The sequence below is a fragment of the Miniopterus natalensis genome, chromosome 3, assembly GCF_054644295.1.
Source record: "Miniopterus natalensis isolate mMinNat1 chromosome 3, mMinNat1.hap1, whole genome shotgun sequence".
Lineage (NCBI taxonomy): Eukaryota > Metazoa > Chordata > Mammalia > Chiroptera > Miniopteridae > Miniopterus > Miniopterus natalensis.
The window spans coordinates 4,768,134-4,789,358 of NC_142083.1; the positions used below are offsets into that span (position 1 = coordinate 4,768,134).

Consider the following 21,225-nt stretch of genomic DNA (forward strand, 5'->3'; position numbering starts at 1 on the left):
GAAATCCTGGGGTAACAGCAGATGGTCCTGAACTCTGGAACTTTTATTAAGTTTGGTGTCACTTCAGCATCAAAGCTATCATCATATGATTCTCCAGGAACTAGGAAGACCAGCTGTCCCCTCCCTGTTGTCACCATTCAGGAGCAGGAAATAAAGTCCAAAGCAGGATTTTCTTCCAGTGGTTTCAACATTACAGGGATATATGTAGACATGTTTAAAGTATTTTTAAATTGGGAAACATGCTATAGAGAGAGTATTATATAAACCCTGTATATACAGTTCAAAGAAGAAATATAACGTGAACTCTCATGAAATCACCACCCATCTTAAGATATAGAATATTTCCAGCCACCAGCCCCACTGCATGCCCTTCTCTGACCACAATTCCATCATTTCCCCTAAACAAACCATTATTCTTATTTTCCTTTTTTCTTTAATTTTTTACCACCTGCACATGGATCTTATAATAAGATAGTTTAGTTTTGATTGGTTTTGTTAAAACATAAAACCACACTATGCATTTTTTCCATTCTTCTTTGTTTACCTGTAGATTTCCATTTTGGTATAATGGAGTACCTGGTATTGGACTTGCTTTCCTATTGTAAACAACTAGAGACCACACAAAATATACAAGACAACGGCTTCCAGGCATTCTACAACAGGCCATCCAAAACTGTGACCCCTGGCAGGAGGCCTGCAAACACAGTGAGCCCTATAATTGTCTCTAGGTGCTTTCTTGGCTGTGAAAAAGTAGGGAGAACCCATTCTCACTGATTTAAGAGACAGGATCAGAGTTAATAAGCCTAAGGCAGTGAAGGTTTGTAGTGCAGAAGGCCAGATGGGAGAGGACTTTGCAGAGAGTTCCAGATACCTGCATCACCCCTCTGAGTCTGTGTCTCTATACTAAGCTGTGCTTGTGTGGGGGGAAACTTCGTGAGTCCAGGACAAAGGTAACTACCAGAGAAAGAACTACCTGGGGGCTAAGTCTAAACAATCCCAATAACTAACACTGGCTAAGAGACATTTGCCATCTAACCAGCCAAAGTGAAACAATCTTTGTCTTATGTAAACATTCAGGTGACATAATAGTAAGCCCAGTAGGGTCTAGCTTTAGTGGTAGAGCTAAACTAGCTTTAGAGGAAAGGCTATTCCAGACACCCCTGCTTCTGGCAAAGTTTAAAAGCAAGCCTCAAAAGACTCAAGCTTATCTACAGCTAATGTAATTGCCTGTCAGAACAAACTTTAACACTCTTTAAAGGAAAACAACAAAATCCAGAGACTCAACAATGTAGTGGTCATAATGTTAGGGTCTCATAAAATATGACTGCGCATGTATAAAAGTAGGAAAATGTTTCCTATAAACAGTGGAAGTATCTGTCAAAATAAACAGATTCAAAAATATCGCAGATAACAGTATTGACAGACAAGGTCTTTGAAACAGCCAATTTAGACATGTGTCAATATTGGAAGGAAAACCTGAACATAAGGAAGAGGTAAATGGAAGATATTTAACAAGCTACGGAATATCCAGACATAAAAAGTTGAAAGAAGAAATAGACATATCCACAATTACAGCTGAGTATTCGACACTCCTCTCTCAGGAAGTAGGAAAATAAAGAGATGCAAAAATTAGTAAGAAAAATGAGCAACACTATTAACAAGTTGGCCTAAGTAACATTTGTAGAACACGACATACACCAATGTCGGAAAGACTCTTCTCAGGAACACATGGAACATTCACCAACACAGACTACACAGTGGAGCATAACAAGCACCGATACACTTAAACACTGAAACAATGCAGAGTGTGTTCTCTTATAATGAATCTATTCAGAAAGCAATTGAAAAGTCAGAAAACCCTAAAATAATTTGAATTTAACAATACACTTCTGAATAATCTATAGGTCAAAAAAAGAAATCACAGAAGAATTAGAAAATATTTTTAATTCAATTGTAATGGAAGAAAGAGATAGAAATTCAAGGGGTGTAGCTAAAGGGTTATTTAGAGTAAATGTTATAGATTAAAATGCATATATTAGAAAAGTTAAAAATTAAAAACAATTCTCTAAGCTTCAATCTTAAGAAGTTGGAGGAAAGGTTAAATCCAAAGTGAGTAGAAAGAACAAAATAATAAAAAGTACAAATTAAAAATAATTTAACAATGAATGAACAAAAAAGAAAATCAATGAAACCAAAAGCTGATTCTTTGAAAAATTAGAACAAATGTAGAAATATTTCACTATCTTTTTAAAAGACATACCATGAAGTTTCAGTAATCAAGACAGTATGGAATTTGCGCAATGGTAGACATACAGATGGATGGAGCAGAGAAGAAAACTGAGAACTAGACCTTTAAATGTACTGTCAATATATTTTCTACAAAGGTGCTTAACATTGTAGCTCTAGGTTTGAAGGGTAATCATTTTAACAAATGATACTTAAACAATGAATATTCATAGGCCAAAAATAATTAAACTCAACCCTACATTATACCATATACATAAGAACCTGAAATCAATTATACATTTAAATGCTGAAGCTAAAACTATAAAACTTCTAGACATAAACAGCAGAAAATCGTTGTGACCTTGGAGTAGGTAAATATTGTTTAATAGGACACCAAAATCACTAAGATTTAAAAATGATAAATTATGCTTTATTTCTATTAAAAGTTCTGCTCTTTGAAAGACCATTACAAAATCAAAAGACATCACTGACTGTGTTAAATTTTTCATAATTCATATATCTTACAATGTGTAAAGAGTTTCTCATGAAATAATAATGTGAATAAACCAATAAAAAGGCAAATTATTTTAATAGATACTTCATTGGAAAAGATACACAAATAAAGCACATGACAAAAGGCCCAATATTCTTATTCAAGAGGGATATGTAAATTTAAACCACGAGTTACCGCTGTGCACTTACTAGAATGACTAAAATTTTAAAGACTGAGAATACCAAGTGTCAGTGAGAGTGTGCAGCAATTTAAATTTTTATATATGTTTTTGGGGGAATGGGAAGTAGTACAGCCATCCTAGAAAACAATCTCGCAGATTCTTGTTTAGTGAAAAATTTACTTACCATGTGATCCAGCAATTGCTCTCACAGGTCTCTACTCCATGACATGAAAACATATGCCTACGTGCAGAGCTCCTTCATTTGTAATAGCACACAGCTCATGCACACCAACAAGCGAGCCTGTGGCCAGCCGTGCAACTGCGTGCAATGAAGTCAGAACTTAGCAATACCAATGGAACAAACTTTTAAACCAATGGAACAAACTACGGACGCACAGGACTGGAACGAAGCTCAAAACACTGCACTGCACAAAAGAAGCCAGACACATAAGAAAACACGCTGGCTGAGTTCCTTTCATGAAATCTAGACGCTTTTAGCATAACAAAGCAGATGGGTGTTTACCTGGGTCAGGCATGAAGCAGAGGGACTGAATGCAGAAAAGAATACAGGAAACTTTTTGAGATGATGGGCATGCGTTTTTATCAGGGCAGTGTTTTTAAAGGTAGATGTTTATTCAAAACTCATGGAGCTGTACATGAAATGTAGGTGCATTTTATTTTATGCACTTGATGCCTTAAAAATGAATGTCGAATTTTTTTTAAATGATCTAATCAATAAATTAAGAAAATAACAACCCAGAAGACTTTTTCAGGGTTTATTTAATTGGAAATAAACATGACCTAATATGTTCCTTGTGAAAAATAAGACAAAACTGCAAAGGAACTCCCATCTACCTGGCAAACACACTCTTCGGCCAGATGTCTCACTTTTTAGGCGTTTAGGCTTTCCAGTCCCTCTATTGTTATTTTGCAGCTTGCTTCTTTGCGTTAATGATGCTATTTTAAGATAAGCCACCGGCCAGCAGCTGTGTATTTCTTTCAGTGCAGTGACAGGGGAAATAAACACTTCCCCTCTTCCCCTGCTAATGCCAGGCCACGCCGGCCAGCTCTTCGGTTCCTGTCGCAGGCAGCAGCCTGTCTCTCCCAGCGCTAAGGATGCATTAATCCGCCCGATAAAGGCCGCTGCGGGAAGGTGAGCGCAGCTCAGAGCTCTTTAATCTGTCAAGTCCTATTTTCTTTTACCTTTGAAATGTTCCAGAATCCTCTTTCCGATCTGTCGTGGGCAAGCTTAACATCCCACCCTCCAGTTTGCATTAACCTGTAACAATATCACTGGCAGACATAAGGCCAATTTACAGAGAAGGTGGCCTTTGATGGATTTTTGTGCTATTAGCATCTGAATTGTCTTAATGGAAACTACATTAACAAACTATATTTCTAGGCCGTGGAGAGAAGAAAACAAAATATTTTGTGGTGAATAAACAAAACTATGTTTAAATTATTTCCTATTTGAAAACGTATAAGCTATTTAAAATCGTCCTTCAATCATTAGATGGGAAACTTGTCAAAAATGTGGTAAATCCCACCATGCAAAGAATGATTCCTCCTAATACGACTGGAAATCATAATTTACCACATGTCTAAAATCTTCAAACCACAAATTGCATGTTTTAGTCTAGGAACTAGAAGTTTCCTCCCTTGAAGCCCTGTGATAGAAAAGCAAGAGAAATTTGTGTGCAACTAATGTAATTGTTTCAGTGAATTATAAAATTTTAAACCTTCTCTACATATTCCCATTAGATAAATCCAGTGAGAATTTTATTCCCGCCTCCCTGGCCGCTTCGCAAACTCTGTAATAGAATTAGCTGCTCCGATGGGGACATGCTACTGGAAATGGCAATATTTTAAACTTGAGCTTAGAGGAGATTTACTAGTAAGTACTACTATTTACAGCTGAGGATGTTTCATTTTCGCAAATAATGGTTTATTTCTTCCTCTCTAACCACAACTTTCCTCCTCTCTACCCCAAATAATTATTATTAGAGATGTGATTCTCATGAGCAACTCTTAATTATCCTTGGGAATGGGAAGACAGCTGAGAACACTTATATGTCAAAAGTACTGGCCTTTAAGAAGTCTTGGCCTGTGTCAACCACTCGGTAAGCAGGTGTGTTCAGCATTTGCTATACACCCAACACTCTGTTTGTATGACATGGGAGAGCACAAGGAAATATAGCCTCTTCTTCAAATATGTTTTTCCCCCCTAGAAATAAAGGAAACATATACAAATAGAGCATAGAATAGTAAACTACAGCGTAAGATCAAGGACAACAAGCGATATTACCTATAAATGTCATATATCTGTCTGGCTGTTGAGAAAGACAGAGAGTGTGAAAGTAATTAGAAGCGAAAATCTGGCATTTATTCAGTAATATCTATTTCCCAGGTCTTATTGGTAGGGATTTTTGTTCTATTTAATACTAACAGCAATCTATGAGGACAGTAATATGCCCATTAGCAAGATGGGGAAACTGACACTGAGAGGTTAAGATACTTACTCAAGGCATATGTCTAGAATTCACAATCCAGTTCTAGATTTCAATGGATATTCATTGGTATTGATGCTGTTAAGACAGCCAAAAAAAAAAAAAAAGGCTGATTGTGCTTCATTGTTGGCTTTCTCACCATTTACAAAAGAAATGCTGACACATATAATTAGCATATATAATTATAATGTAGAAAGATCTACAGAGCTGTACAGTAATGGGGTCCTTCTTATGCCCAGAAATTTAAGAAAAGATGTAAGGTACAGTTAGAATGGAAAAGTGAGTGGAAAGAATATTAAGATCTTCTTCCCTCCCTAAGATGTTTAACAATCACCAAGTGGGGCGTTATCAGATCCAGTGCCAGAGAGACTGTGGATATGTCCCCTGAGTTTAAACCACTCACACTGGTGCTCAAATGGTATAACCAAAAGCAGAATTCTCTACATCTGAGGACAGGCATTGACTTTCCAACCAGGATGAGTTCTCTCTTTCTTCTGTATTATAATCATAATTTTTCACGAGGCATTCTTCTAAGAATGAGAGTGCACCTGTAGAGTTGACGTGCGCCTGTCAATATAATCTGCATAAGCGGATCTGACTGGGCTACAAGTTATTTTGCCTTTTGAAATTGCAAAGTGTGTTTAATTCCTTTTCTAGATGTGCTTTCATAAATAGCAATAAGTACATAAAATTTCCATCAAGTTGGATGCATATATATTTCATTAAAAACTATCGTAGTGAGACATTATTCTCAGATTTCATAAACAAAAAGATTTGGCTTTTTTTTTTTTTTTTTTACTATAAACAAGATTTCAGATCAGGGAGATATTTGCATTTGAAGATATAAATTACCTTTCAAAGAGCTTCATCTATCTTTTGAAATCCATACTTTGTGCTCTGTTTCACCTTCCCTTCTTTCCTTTCTAAAAACTATAAGAAGAAAAAGTATCTAACACTTAAAATTAAAAGATATAAGGAGAAGTCAGCAAAAGCATTGACATGATTGCTATCATCAGAAATAAAGAAGATTTTGACTGGCCGGGCGTGGCTCAGCAGCTGAGGGTCGACCTAGGATCCAGGCGATCGGGGTTCGATTCCCAGTCACGGCACACACCCAGGTTGCGGGCTCGATCCCCAGTCGGGGGTGTGCAGGAGGCAGCCGATCAATGACTCTCATTATTGATGTTTCTCTCTCTCGCTCCCTCTCTTTTCCTCTCTCTGAAATCAATAAAGATATATTTTAAAAAATAAAAAGAAATAAAGAACATTAAAATCTTCATTTCAGCCAGATAATTGGTAAAAAGGTAAAATTTCTGAAAATAAAGTACTTCAAATTATTTTCAATGTTATTTTCCAAATTTTACTCTTTGACAAAATTGGTCCTTGAGGCTGAACTTCAAAAACAAGATTCTATACCCAAACATTTATTATTCTTGTCAGCTAAACATAGGGCTGAGGATAGAAGTATATTTGCAAAGCAAGAAATTTCATGAGACCACTAACATTTGTAAATCAAGGATTCTCTCCCAGATTTCAAATGGGCCATGTAAAAGTTCTGGCTTAAAATTAAAGCATTTGTAAGGACTTAAATAATAAGAGATGAAATAACATCTAAGTAGCCAAGATATTAATATATTCAGCAAATTTCTTAAAATATTTCCAGATCATTTCCTGTTCCACATAGTAATTATCTAAATGCCCACCATGAATATCCAAGAATATTTTACAATGTTATCCAACTGCCGTTTTTATTCTAGCATAATTAGTTCACTAAGCAGTTATGTTTTAACTTTAATATCTAGTTTATTATGTACAATTTCCCAATTCCACTTATCTGTGTACTAGGGTAAATTCTGGAATTACTTCTTTTACCTGGAATCACTGTATAACAGTAACACACTTTTGAAACGGCAGATTTATTTGGTTTCTGTACTTACTAATAGACAGGAAATATAGGATCAGCACATAAGAAAACTCTATCAGCAGAGTAAAACAGCAGGCAATTAAATTCATATGGGACGCTCGCATTTCACTGCCTGGCTTCCAGGCACCGAGCCCCCCTCCAGGCCCGGCTGACTGTAATTTGGGAGGAGTTCCGGTCCTCAAGCAGATCTCTGCCATCTCCCGGAGCTCCACCCTCCCAACACCAGTTTTCACACATTGTAAGAAAACTTAACAGGGTAAATAGCTCTGCTGGGTGGAAACCAGAGGCATGAACCCCTGGCGTGGAGGGCCCTCTGCCTACGCTGGGTTTGCAGGATCCCAGCAGCAGGGCATCGCGGGGACCCAACGGAAATCTCCGTTTGGCAGAACACGTGACTTCAGCTGCAGAAACACTTAAGTTAATGAATTGGGATGGCGATGGCTGCGCCATAAATCCATCACGGGTCCAGATGACAGCCCCGACCACAGGCGGGCCCTCGTGCAGGAGAGCTGCGGCTTAGGGACCTTCCGAGCGGCTGGCAGAGTTCAAGGGCGGAGACAGCCCTCCGCACCCAGCGCTGTTCCAAAGGGGGCGCAGCGGGCCGGTCTTCTTGTTCTTATGGTTAAAACTGTCAGCATGAGCAGCAGCTTAAAAATGCTACTCGGGACATTTTTTTAAATAAGAGCCCTTATGAACGGCTGGCCTGCACAGGCCTGAGGCTATTTCAATGCGACGGCACTGAGCTTGCAAATCGAGGGCTTAGTTCTCCTGCGATGTCGCTCAGAGGCGCGGGAAGCTCCCTCCCTGCCACGCACGGAGGATCGGGCTGACAGTCACGGGCAAGGTCACGCCAGACAGCGACGCGAACCTGTGCGGGTTTCCCCACATGACAGCAAAGCACGGGGGGAGCTGTCACTGACAGACAGCAACGCTCCTTTTTCTCCGTCCTTCCTCCCTGTCAACTCTTCTAGTCGGCCTTCTCTTAGAACGAAGATGTCCTTCATCCCTCCCTACGTCGCGCAGTTCAGGTCGCAGCAGGAAGGAGAGAAGGTGTATGTGTTTCTGTTTCCATACTCTACCCTTCTCCAGAAAAAGTGTTAAGAAGCTCCTACGAATTCATAAAGTTACGCAAGATTGCATAAATGAAGTGAGAAATTAAAAAATGCCATAGAAGAGATAGAGTTGGGCCAGTGACAAGGTAAAGATGTCCCTTCCCTAATGTAGGGCACCTCACAAACTTGGCTTTAAATCGACTTTCAGTCAATGTGAAGAGAGAAAACTGATGGGCTAATTCTCAGAATTTATAATATCAAAACAAAGCACTTAGGGGAAATAATCATAGCAAACACCTGATGCAGTAACTACAAAACGCCAGGTGTTATTCCAAGCAGTACATAAACCAACTCACTTAACCCGCATAATAACCCTGTTGGGGAAGCATTATACTCAGCCCCACTTTACAGATGAAGAAAATGAGGCAAAAGAGATTAAGTGACTTGACCAAGATCCCATGGCTTGTAAGTAATGACGCTGGGCTATTACTATATGCAGTGTGGCTTCAAAACCCATGCTCCTAACTATTCTTACATACTTGCAGCAAAACACAAATATTCTTATGAAAAAAATTTGTTCTGATCCTCATGATGACACTCTGTGGTAATGTCCTTGAGAAAACCCTAATAGCAGACTCCACAATACTTTGAAAAACATGTTCCTAAAATAGAAACACGTAGGACACCAAAAAGCACGTTAGTGAAATCACTTTCGTAGGAGACCAGTTCCTATCAGTGTAGGAAGAGATTACTTCCAGCTATTACAATCACGGAAGGCCACCTGGAGGTAGTGGCTTTTGCATCAACTCGAAAGGGTAAGAGCTAAGAAAGTATGGAGAAGATGGAAATTATTTTTACGCAGCATTTTCTAAACAGGCACAGATACATGAATTCAACAGAGGAGTCAAAACCATTAGGAACTGGGACTGCACATTAAATCAATCATGTTTCAGTTTACAAACTAGTCACAAATCACATACATACTCTGGCAAAGGTTTGACTGGCAGGATTTCCAGACATGTCTGGAATATAAAATACATTATACAATATATTTATAAAAATATAGATTCCCAGGCTCTACCAGGCCTATTGAGTCCAAATTCCTCAGTGAAACCAAATAATGTCCCCAGTGTCAGTTATAACATCACCAATCAAGGAATTGGATCCACTACTTCCAGTTTCCGTGAAATATATCAGGTCCAAGTCACTCATCACAGAATCCCCAAGAATCAGCCTACAACTGTTAAGATTTTGGAAAGCAGCAAATTCTGCATTTCATCTGTTTTTTCAAAGTATTCACTAGGAAAGAATATGTACAATTACACCACAAAGGATCTGCCTGCCTGTTCTCATTCTGGTTTGAAAATAACCATGGTCATGTGCTGGGTTTTACAGAGGCATGTTTCACATGTTAATTAAACTGAACGTCAATATTCCAATAAATGTCAGTGACATCTATTTTGTATTAAATCTTATCTAAAGTAGCCTGGACAGTCTTTAGACTCACGGAATCATCTGAAACGGAGAGGACAGACCATTTGTTTTATTGTGGATACTTGAATAGCTAATGGTCTGTAAAACAGCAAACACAGCAGGTTTTATTTAATTTGCTCACTTGTTGGGGTTTCTCAAACACTCTTCGCTGATTCGAGTTCCGTGCAACAGGACATCCCTGTGCACTCGCGTCCAGGAAGCTGCTCCCACTTTTCCTCCTGCCTTGGGCCCTGGTGCCACTCTGAGAACAGATAATGCTTTCCAGCTTATGTCGCCCAAAATGCTTAAGAAAAAAAAGGTGATGACACACAAGAATGAGCAAGCTCTTGACTAAAGGAAGGACTTTATGGGTTCATACAAGCTGGAGAATAAAATTCTCATTTTTTTGTTTTTATTTTGTGTACTTTTGCCGCCCACCCATTGAGACAGTCCTGCCCAGCAGCTGGCTTTCTTAGAGCGGAAGTCGCAGGCACTATGCTGGCTGCAGAGCAGTTTTCAGGTTTCAAAAAAATTCATGTGGATAAAGTGGTAAACCGTTAAGAAAAGCAAAGAACACTTTAAATACAAAATAAGTGGCCAGATGGATGGATGGATGAATGGTGGGTGGATGGATAGAAAGGTAGGTAGATATAAGCTCAGGACTAAATAAAACGGTCCCCCTCTGGAATTCTGCATCTAATCCCAAAGAGTAAAAATAATATCCATTACTTAAATTTCAATATGTGTACTCAAATTTTTAAGATTTTAAAGTGTATTACTCTCTTTCCCCAGGCATCTATGAACGTTTATCCTGTTCATTTCCCTTTCTAACTGCGCTGTTTACTAATTACCCTGAGTCTGTTCATCTATAACGATGATGTTTCCATGATATGTCTTCCTAGAGTCACATAATTTACTGCCCCTAAAAATGAAACACCCAGTTACTATGTTGTGCCCATGCGGCCCTCAACCTTCGAAGGCAAACAGCACCCCCAGGCAGGCAGTGTGTGTTTACAGCCAACCTGCCACGGGAAACTGTCGCCCCCCAGCCTCCAGGGAAGCAGAGTGAGGGGGACCCTTTGCAAAGGCCGCTCCAGCTGCGCGTGTCAGTGGCTGGGCCCGTGTGCCACCAGCCGTGTGGGGAGAGGCTTCTGGTTCCTGGCAGCCAGCAGCGGGTGCACCCCATTCCCCCCAAGTGGGGGACACGAGCCCAGATGCCGCGTCCCCCCACCTGGGACATAAAGGCTCTCCGAGCTGACACCCCACTTACCAAGCCAGGCAGAGCACACCCACTTAGTAGGGAGCTCGGGAAGCCAGGAGGGAGGTGAGACATGCAGCTCAGAGCCCGGGACGCCGGGGCTTGCTCGGCCCATTCTCCTCGGCCCCCTGGCTAACTTTGGTAAAGTCAGGCCAAGTGGATGCCTAGGAGTATCGTCCAGATACGACTTCAGCTTCACCCCCTGGCCGTCGGCATCGCTGAAGGGAAGGGCGCGGCCCCCTCAGCTCAAGCCCAGGGCCCTGACCCTCCCATCAGAGCCTGGAGTGCGGGAGACACAGGAGGAGCCACCGAGCAGCAGGGGGCCTGCGGAGCGGGGAGGCTCGTGCCTACTCAGGGCCACGCAAGTCGGGCTATGCGGCCATATTAACACTTTTTTAAACCTTCAAAGCTGTCCTTTTGTTCAGCAGGTGACTTCTCACCCCGATCCTGAGGCCCTGTGATTCGCATCATAACTTAGGGCAGAGACAGGAACAAACAAATGAAGAAAAACAGAGAAAGGAGCTGTCACCGTTCCGTCCTATCTGCTTTCAAGGTATTTCCCACGAGTTGTGAAAGTAGTTTGTGCGACAGCTTATCAGATCTCAGCCTAATCGTTCTCATCACACCAGCGTCAACCCTTAGTTTTTCTTCTTAAAATCAAAAGTCCACTTCTAGTTTTAAGGGTAATTATTTTACCTCTCCTGTTAAAAAAATACATTGCTGATAAAAGTTAGACCGAAAAAGAACCCACTGAAAGTGTCTAGTAACATTGTCAACTGTAAAACTGTCACATATAAAATAAACCAGGAAAGAGCAGCCAAGCTTAACCTCAATGAGAAGTGACAATGGTACATGGGCTCCGCGCTGGGCGTTGCCCAGTCACCTGTCACAGTGCAGCTGATGCCCAAGGCGCCCTGAGCACCTGCCCCCAGCTGCCCCCAGTGTCATTGCACAGCCTGGGTCTGGAAACAATAGTCTGACTTGAATGTTCTCACAGGGCTGGATGGGTTAAACCAGCAAATAAACCTCCACAACAAAAACAAAGAGCAGGCACAGAATCAAAACCAGTCCAGAGCAATAAACTCCCCGGTCAAATGTACTCTCATAAGAAATTCCAATAAATGCTCAACAGCAGCCAGGGAAGCTTAGCTCTCAGCTCCACACATACAACAAATGTTAACCCAGCAGCATCTCATAATACCATGAAGTCTCCAATATTCAAAACTTCTTAGCGCATGGCATTTGAAAGTGTTTTTCCACCCACAAGGTGGGTATCGAGATTCAAGACAATCTTATCTAGATCTCCAGGAATCCAAGGTGGCGCAGCTGACATCTGGGTTACATATTTAATGCCCAAACATCCAAGCAGGGGGAATCAGTCAAACTAACCCTTTTGATTTTGTGTAAACAAAATAACCAATTGATGGACTGATTGCTCCAGTTGTTTGGGGTTTCTATATACACAGCCACATGCCAGCGATCAAAAGAGCTTCATCTTCAAATGCAAAGCAACCTGCAGGACCGTGCTGGATCGTCCATGCAATCTAAGCCATGACGTACAACGCTTCCACGAAAGTCACCTCCCCTCATTTACCCAAGGCACCGGAAACGCCAATTGCAGGTAAAGGATCGTCACTTACCTGGGACACCAGTGACCTCATTCAGAACTCTGGCTCTTTCACGCCCCGCCTTCTGCCTCCAGCGTGTTACTCTATTATTCATTGTTATTTCCCAACGGGTGGGCTGAGAAAAAAGAAAAGGAACCCATATTAACATTTTCAGTTGTCTTTCTAGAGGTTTAAACCCAAAACTAATATTTTGATTAAATAAGTTGTGGGTTTCTATATTTTTTATTTGTCTGTGTTTTCATTTAATTTCTTGAAAATTAGTACTGTTTCAACTATCAAAAATAAGCTAATTGTTATCCATTTCCCTAAATAAGTAGTTTAGAAATACTTTCAATAGCATTCCCTTGTCTTTGCTTATAAAAGGCATTACACATATATTGTGGAATATACAAATACAGATAGATAGGTAGGTAGGTAGGTAGGTAGATGATAGATAGATGATAGATAGATAGATGATAGATAGATAGATAGATAGATAGATAGATAGATAGATAGATAGATAGATAATGATAGATGATAGATAGATGATAGATGATAGATAAATGATAGATAGATAGATAGATAGATAGATAGATAGATAGATAGATAGAAAGATAGATGATAGATAGATAGATAGATAGATAGATAGATAGATAGATAGATAGATAATAGATAGATGATAGATAGATAGATAGATGATAGATAGATAGATAGATAGAAAGATAGATGATAGATACATAGATAGATAGATAGATAGATAGATAGATAGATAGATAGATAGATAGACAGATAGATAGATAGATAGATAGATGATAGATAGATAGATAGATGATAGATAGACAGATAGATATCAGCTGGCCCCCTCTGCTTACTTGTGGTTTCTGTATTTCTATACTATTTTGGGAAATGGGTTCTTGATAAATTACGTGGATGTTAAGCTAAAATCTGAATTATTAAAGTAAATTATAAAATCTACTCAAGTAGATATCCTTTAATAATCATTAGGGATCTAGAATTATATGGCTACAAGCCTATAAAAATCAGAAAAAAGGCTAATCTACCTTTCATTGTTTTCTAATTTAAGATTATAAAATTAATTTGAGGAGCTATGGGTATTTTTATGCTAATTTTTAACTTGAGAGAATATCGATCCTTTTTCTAAAACCTCATTCTGGCTAGTTGTTGTGTGGGGCAGCCTCCTACCCTTGGGTTTATTGTTCTGTTTTTGCAGATATTCAGGGTATGCTGAGCCAGCTTCTGCTCTGTCTCTACGCTCTCTCTTAGAATTCATCAACTCTCAGGGCTAAAATTGTCACCTATCTAAAACATAATCGAATCTGGATTCCTCTCCTGAATTGCAAACCTGCGTGTCCAACTGCCCGCTGGAAATAACCACTTGGAGGCCCCCTCATACTTCGAAGTCAGCCGGTTGGAGCTACCTTAAGAAGGCTGCCCCGCCTGAGCTGACTCTTCCGTCCGTGTCCCTCATCTCTCAAGGGCAGAGCCATCCACCCATCCAACTGACCAAGGAAAATACCTCCTCTCTTTCTCTCTCACTCCCCAAGTCCAATCACTGAGTCTTGTCTAATTTGCCTCCTAAATGTTTCTTGGTTCAATTGACTTCTTTCCCTCCTCACTGTCTGCAGCCTGACTTAGATCACCGCTTCTCTCTCCTGGGTGACGACAGTCCCTGGAGTTGCAGAGTAGACAACATTTGGAGGCATTTCGCCTCACCGCTCACCCTCCTCCTCTCAAACTCGCATCTGCAGCATATCGAACACCTTGTAACTCTGTCGATGTTTCAAACTCTCTTACCTTAGAGCCTCCAGACACTACACTCTTTGCCTAGTGTATATAGTATACATATATTATAGTAATAGTGATACGGAGCACATGTATGTCATGTTATATATAACATATATGTGATATAAGCAGAATAGGCTACATATAAAGTTTATACCATATTATATATTCCATACATACTACATATCAGTATATATGCAACACACACACACACACACAATTTGCTCTGAGATACTCTTAATATCACCCTTATGATCACCACCGAAGCAGGATTGGGTGTTCCTCCAATAAATCCCAGAACATCTGTTACTTTCTGATCAGAGCCCTTGTTACTTTTATTATAATTACTCGTCTGTATGAGTATGCACTCCAGGGACATCAATAATGTGTATATTTTTATTGCTGTGTCTTCAACATCTAGCACAACTCACCGAGTAGATACTTAGGAAACATTTCCTACAGGAAAGAATTTGTGTATCAATGAACATATGCTAATGTTTTAGGCAAAAATATGATAAGGCTAGGGTTGTGACCTTATTTAAAGCAATCATTATGGTTAAGAGGAAGCTCCTCGTAGATAGGGTTAATGGCATTATTACCGTTTCATCTGTAAGACAAGCTGTGGAGCTTATCTTCCGCTCCAAAGCTGAGAATTATTCACATTGCCTGGGCAAGTAATGTTCAAGGAGAGGCGAGGACCCATGGCGTGCCATTTCCTAATTTCCCCATGCTTGGAGATGCTGACAGCTCAGCTCTCGCTGAACACTGCCAAACAACTCCCAAGGAGATAACTAAAAAACACTCAAATTGCCAAAAGGTTGTTTTCAGAAAGAATGATGATTGGGACAACAAAATCATCTAAATAAGAAGTGGGAAGGCTGGCAGATCATCTAATCTCCCCCGTGGGAATACTCTCTTCAGTGTTGGCCTCAATGCTCAACAGGGTGAATTTCAAGTGTAACCAGTGATGTGAGTCCTACCTCCACCCTTGGGAGGCTGTTGTGCAAACCAAAAGTTTTCATTGCTTCTACTTGGATAAAATATTTTCAAATCTGCCTTTTTCCTCAATGTGTGCATTTTACTCTAGCTCTCTTGTGCCTCTCTCTTTTTAGGGCTTATAAATAAAAATAAATGGTGATATAATCATGGAGCAGAAGTTTTCATTCGACTATGGGTTGAGTTATAAACAGCTAATATACTCTTTCCATTTAAAGGCATAGCAAATAGTGATAATAAGCTCTTGTTATTCTAGGTTTAGAATGCTTTTATTTCACTCCATTAATGATTAAAAATTGGAAAGGGTAAATAAGTCAGAATCTGTCACTTCATTAGGTTAAATCTTAGTAAACTTCAAGAGATTCTTTAGGTTCATTAGCTATGATGCAAAATTTTTTAATGGAGTATCTTAGTTAAATGAGCTGTCTGCTGGAGCTGGGAAAGTTTGGATTACATAGAATACTTTGAAATTTATTTTTGTTTATTTGTTTATCACGTTAATCTTACTTTTCCTTGAGAATCATTCCTGTTTCATCTCTATATGTTACCATTTCATGTAATTAAAAATATCTCTGGTTCAATAAATAACACCATATTGGCCTTTTCTCTGCAACATTTGCAAAACATTAGTCTTGCATTTACCAAATACCTGAATTTTGTCCATATTTTATACTACTGTATTATTTTTCACTGGATATTTTTCTTGAGGTGACTTATTTGTTTTAACTTATATATTTTAAGTAATATTTATGCCATGGACTTAATCACTTGTTTTTTCCTAATATGCATAACTGCATACAATTTAAAATATTATTGCATAACTCCTAAAATATCTTGCAGCCCACATTTTGGAAAAACTGATCTAACGTATTCCATTATAAATCTGTAATTTTCTTCTTTCATAAAAGACTAACTTCCAGAGCTGAGTCTCCTTCCAGTTAAAAATCTGTATTACATATATTATATTTTAAATTTGCTATACTTCTGCTGTTCCCTTGTTACTATAAATCTATTTAATTTGAACAAATGTAGAGAAAGTATAAGCATAATTTGTAAAAAATTAGAAAATTAGTTTTATTTCTTTCATGTTTCTAGGAGAGGTGCTATCGAGCCTACTTTAATAATCAGATAAGATGTAAACATACCTAAACAGAAAGTGGTACTATTGAAAAGATTCTGTTCTATTCACAGTAACTATTGCCCTCACATTTTTTAACATAACATTTTCAAAAACTGACTTAAGTCAAATAAGTTCTACATGAGATATTGATTCATATAAAACCTTTTATTTAGGAATAACTGCTTTTCTGGTTTACTACATTGGGTACCTCTGAAAGCATTTTCACTTCAAAATTATTGAGGAAAAAATAGTCTTTAACAACCAATAAACCAAGACTGACACAACTTGGAGCCTCGTGAAAACCTGTTGCCCTTGTCGTGCCCTTGGACTCATCGCATCTATTATTTCTGTTTATGATCCTTTAGCCAGTCCCCAATCCATACGCCTCTGCTCTCGTTCAAAGCAGTTATAATTAATTAGCAAGTGAAAGTTCATGATGAGCTGCTTCAGATGCTTCACTGGAGCCCAAATAAACGGCGTGGGTCCCACCTCCTCACGCGGTCAGTCCCGTAACCGTCGAGCGTGCCGGGGCCGGGCCTGGCAGGGCCGCGCAGTCTCATTGCCGTCTAACCGCTTGCAGGCGGCCCTTCAACACTGTCTGCCCTTCCTTGCTCCACACTGGTCTGTTGCTTGGTTGAGTGTAAACATTTTATTTATTTGGGCATGTTTACAAAGAGGAAAAGTAACTTGTAGAATCATTCTAATTGCTTTTTTCAAGTTACAGAGCATCTAAATGAGGCGCTTTGGGATCTTTGGGCTTTTCCTAATACAGCATTTTTTTTTTTAACTTTTACATAAAACTTTTTCCATGAGAATTAATAAGGAGGTTTACATTATTAATTGGTGGGTATTTGCATTTGCAAAGGAAAATAAATGTAAGCTCCTGAGAGAAGAGAGCTGGCTCAGAGGGTTCGTGCAATAAGGCAGTGGCCCACGGCTCAGACAGGAAATGAAGCAACTGAAGGGCAGAGCAGAGGATTGGAGAGGGCCCAAGGATGTCTATAGGAGGCTTGATAAAATCATTTCATAACAGTTATTTATATTATATAATTAAATACAAATGTTTCCATTTTTAGAAATATTGGAATGGCTGTAATATAAAAATGGTTGTGAAAGTAAAAATTTCACAACCTTTAAGATTTCCTGTTGCACCAGCAGTCCATTCATGGCAGTTATTGGTAAGATCTGCAATAAGCAATAGTTTTGATGATGTCAATTACCAATAGTACTGGCTCCAATTCTTATGATCGGGAAATTGTTTGATTATACCTGGATAATCCTAAAGTGCAGAAAAGTTTGGATTCTTTGTGTGTGCTCCTCCTGGAAATCTGTTGACATTTGCTGATTGTATAGCAAATATCTTTTTCTTAAACAATGAAAAAGGAAATTCACAATACAAGCACTGCTTCAACCTTCAAAATTATTAATGCCAGAGAAATCAGGGATTTCCATATATTTCCTTTCTGTTCAGAGTAATTAAAATACGTTTGTGAAAAACTAATTTAAAAAACATTTGCCAATTGAGTATCAGTGTTTAAAATACTTTTGTAAACTTCTTGCTTTCTGTTACCAAAATTATTATTTTCAAAGTGAAAAAAAATGTATATACTTTGTCTTATTCTGATCCAGTTCAGTAAGAAAGCATTTCCATTTATAATTGAAGAAAACTCTTATTTTTGAAATCTAATTAGTATCTGATAAAATTCCAGGCTAGGACTTGGCCACTAAAGGACCTGACAATATAAAATTTGAGTAGACATATGTAACATGATCCTATTTAATCACTCATGAGGGCAGGATGTGGGTGTTTGAAGATAATCAAAGAGAAAATTTATTTGATTTTTTTCAATCGAGTAGCTAATTTCTGGATAATTCTATAAAATTATAAATGAGAAACAGTAATAATTTTTTTAAATTTAAATATACATGATTTAAAGGCTAACTGGAGTATAATATTGGAATTGGGTGGAAGAAACTGAAATAATGTTTTTAATAGAAAAAAATTGTTGCAACATTTTTTATTTGAAGGGTTGCATCCCTTTCAAATTTGCTTACTGACAATGAGTTTATTTCCCTCAAGATTTAAATTAAAAAACTCATACAAAGGGCAACTACAAACCTCAAAATTTTAATACTTATTTTTAACATATAATGATGAGAGCTCTTTACAGGGTGGCCAAAAGTAGGTTTACAGTTGTTCATATGGAAAATAATACAATAATTAATGTATAATAATAATACAAGAATAAACTCTGTTTTGTTGAAAGTATTACAGATGTCCCCTTTTCTCCCCCACTGATCCCCTGCCCCCCAACCCCGTCCCCAGGCCTTCCTCTCACTATTGTCTGTGTCCATGGGTTATGCATATAAGCATAGAGGTTCTCGGATTAATCTCTCCCCACCCACTTCCTTCTGAGACGTGTCCGTCTGTTCCATGCTTCTTTGTCTCTGGATCTATTTTGTTCATCAGTTTATTTTTGTTCATTATATTCTACATATGAGTGAAAGTATGAAGTTTTTATTATGTAGTCACATGAATGAGCACACCAAGTTAGCTACATGACAATACAACCAAAAAATATTGGCAATGTGATCAACTGGGGAGCACAATAGATCCTAAAGCAGGTAAATGGCCCGTCTACGCCTTGTGCACCTCAGTTTCATGTACCTGGAGATACTAAGTCAATGCTTGTTCAAAGAACAGAGTAAACTCAGAAATTTTTATACCTTTTCAACTTAGAAAAAAATCTATACTTGCATTTTTAATAATAAAAACTTTAGATTCTCCAAAACGAAAGCTTGTCAATGAGTTAAGATATAAGCTCTGTTTAAATTCATTAGAAAAATCAACTGTTTCCATATGAAAAATAAGAAAGCTAAACTGAAAATAAAGTTCTATTTCTTTGTACTTCTACTTCAAAGCACTTTAATATTTTCATTTAAATATATATTTATATTATAATTGGTTGAAGGAAATATATCCTCTGTTGGTTCAATGATGATGGGGGCTATATCTGATCCATTCTCTATAGTCGTTGGTATCTAGAACAGTCCTTGGTCTACAGAAAACCCTTGCTAAGTATTTGATGAATGAATCCAGGCATGGGCCTTAGGCTAGCAGGATTCAAGCAGAGAAGCAGAGCCAGTGGAAGGTCTGTTTATTGCAAGGAATCAGCATATGTGATTGTGGACTGGCTAGGAGTGTCCCCAGTTCATAGGGCAGGCGTCAGGAAGGCACACTGGACACTTGGCCAGGCATTAGCACTGCTGTCCACACACAGAACTCCTTTTCCATCAGGGGACCCTCCGCTCTCGGGCAGTTCCTCTGACTGAATCAGGCCTACTCAGATTATGTAGTATAATTTCTCTTCCCTAAAGCAGCCTACTGATTAGGGACCTTAATCACATCTGGAAAATACCTCATAGAAACATCTAGATGAATGCTCAATTGAATAACTGGGAACTGCAGCCTAGCCAAGTTCACACAGCTAAGAAATTTGAACAAATGGAATATGTAGGAGCTTTTCTAGTAGCAGATAATCCATCACTGAGAATTTCAACACAAGTGGATTGGTCATCTTACAGGTAGCACTTACCACATGCTCTAAAGTCTATCTGACTTTAAGCTTTTCACATGTGTTATTATTTTCAATAACTTTAAGAGTCTTTGATTGTCCCCGTTTTACAGAGGAGAAACTGGAGGTTAAAGAAAAACTAAATAACTTTCAAAGTTAACCAGCTACTGAGGGTTAAAAACTAAAATGTATTATTGCCAAAGCCCTAACTCTGAAAAACTATAATCCGAGTCTCGCATTATTAAACAGAAATGGGTACATAAAGAAGGAAACAGTAAAGGCCCAAGTATGTCATTTTAGTGAAGAATTTCACTATATTTGCTCCCACCCCCGCCCTCCAGCAGCATGTTCGTCAACGTCACTCCTCAGCACTCCCCAGAAGGTGCTGAAAGACGATATAGGGTGGTTGAGATAATGATTATAAAGATATTTATTATCATTTGTGTCTTATTACAGCAGAATATTTTGAAAGCCACTGACGTGCTTTTTTAGCCAACAACAGTAGGAAAAACAAACTTTTCTCATGTGCAACTGTCAAAGTGCATGCTAAAATTATTATTGATTTTATTTAACTTTATTCAATGTCTGGGTCTGATTTTTAGAAATTTCCATAACTGAGAAGGAAAAACAAGATTTTATCTTCATAGCGTGTGATAAATGAATTCTCTGTGACAGTTTTCATTCTCATTCTGCCTGACTGGGTTTTCTTATTTACATGACCAAGCCCCTAACTACCATCATGTGTAAATCTATCTTAAACAGTCTGCTCTCCCGCATCACCTAGGAATAACGAGAGGGAGTAAAATGAATTTACCTCTATGTAATCAAGTACGATATTATTTATTACAAGTTTTAATAAGTATGCTACAGTCTAAAGTTACAGGTGTTGGGACTTAGTGAATTTGATTTGTGAATTTCCTAGCAAATCTCAACCCAATGATATCTTAAGAAATAAAGTTTGTAGTGCATTTTAGCTTTTTCATAACTAAAGTTAACCCTTTTCTATAATA

At 38.5% G+C, this 21,225-nt stretch overlaps 1 long non-coding RNA gene across 2 annotated transcripts in view; it reads right to left on the reverse strand.

Annotated features, from left to right (window-relative positions):
* LOC107526260 (uncharacterized) overlaps positions 1–12,851 on the reverse strand; it is a 92,309-nt gene extending 79,458 nt beyond the window's left edge. For both annotated transcript variants that reach the window (XR_015714206.1, XR_001602138.2), the window contains exon 1: positions 12,755–12,851. This is a non-coding gene — a long non-coding RNA (uncharacterized LOC107526260). The remainder of the gene's footprint in view (positions 1–12,754) is intronic.
* Positions 12,852–21,225: the final 8,374 nt, after the last annotated feature.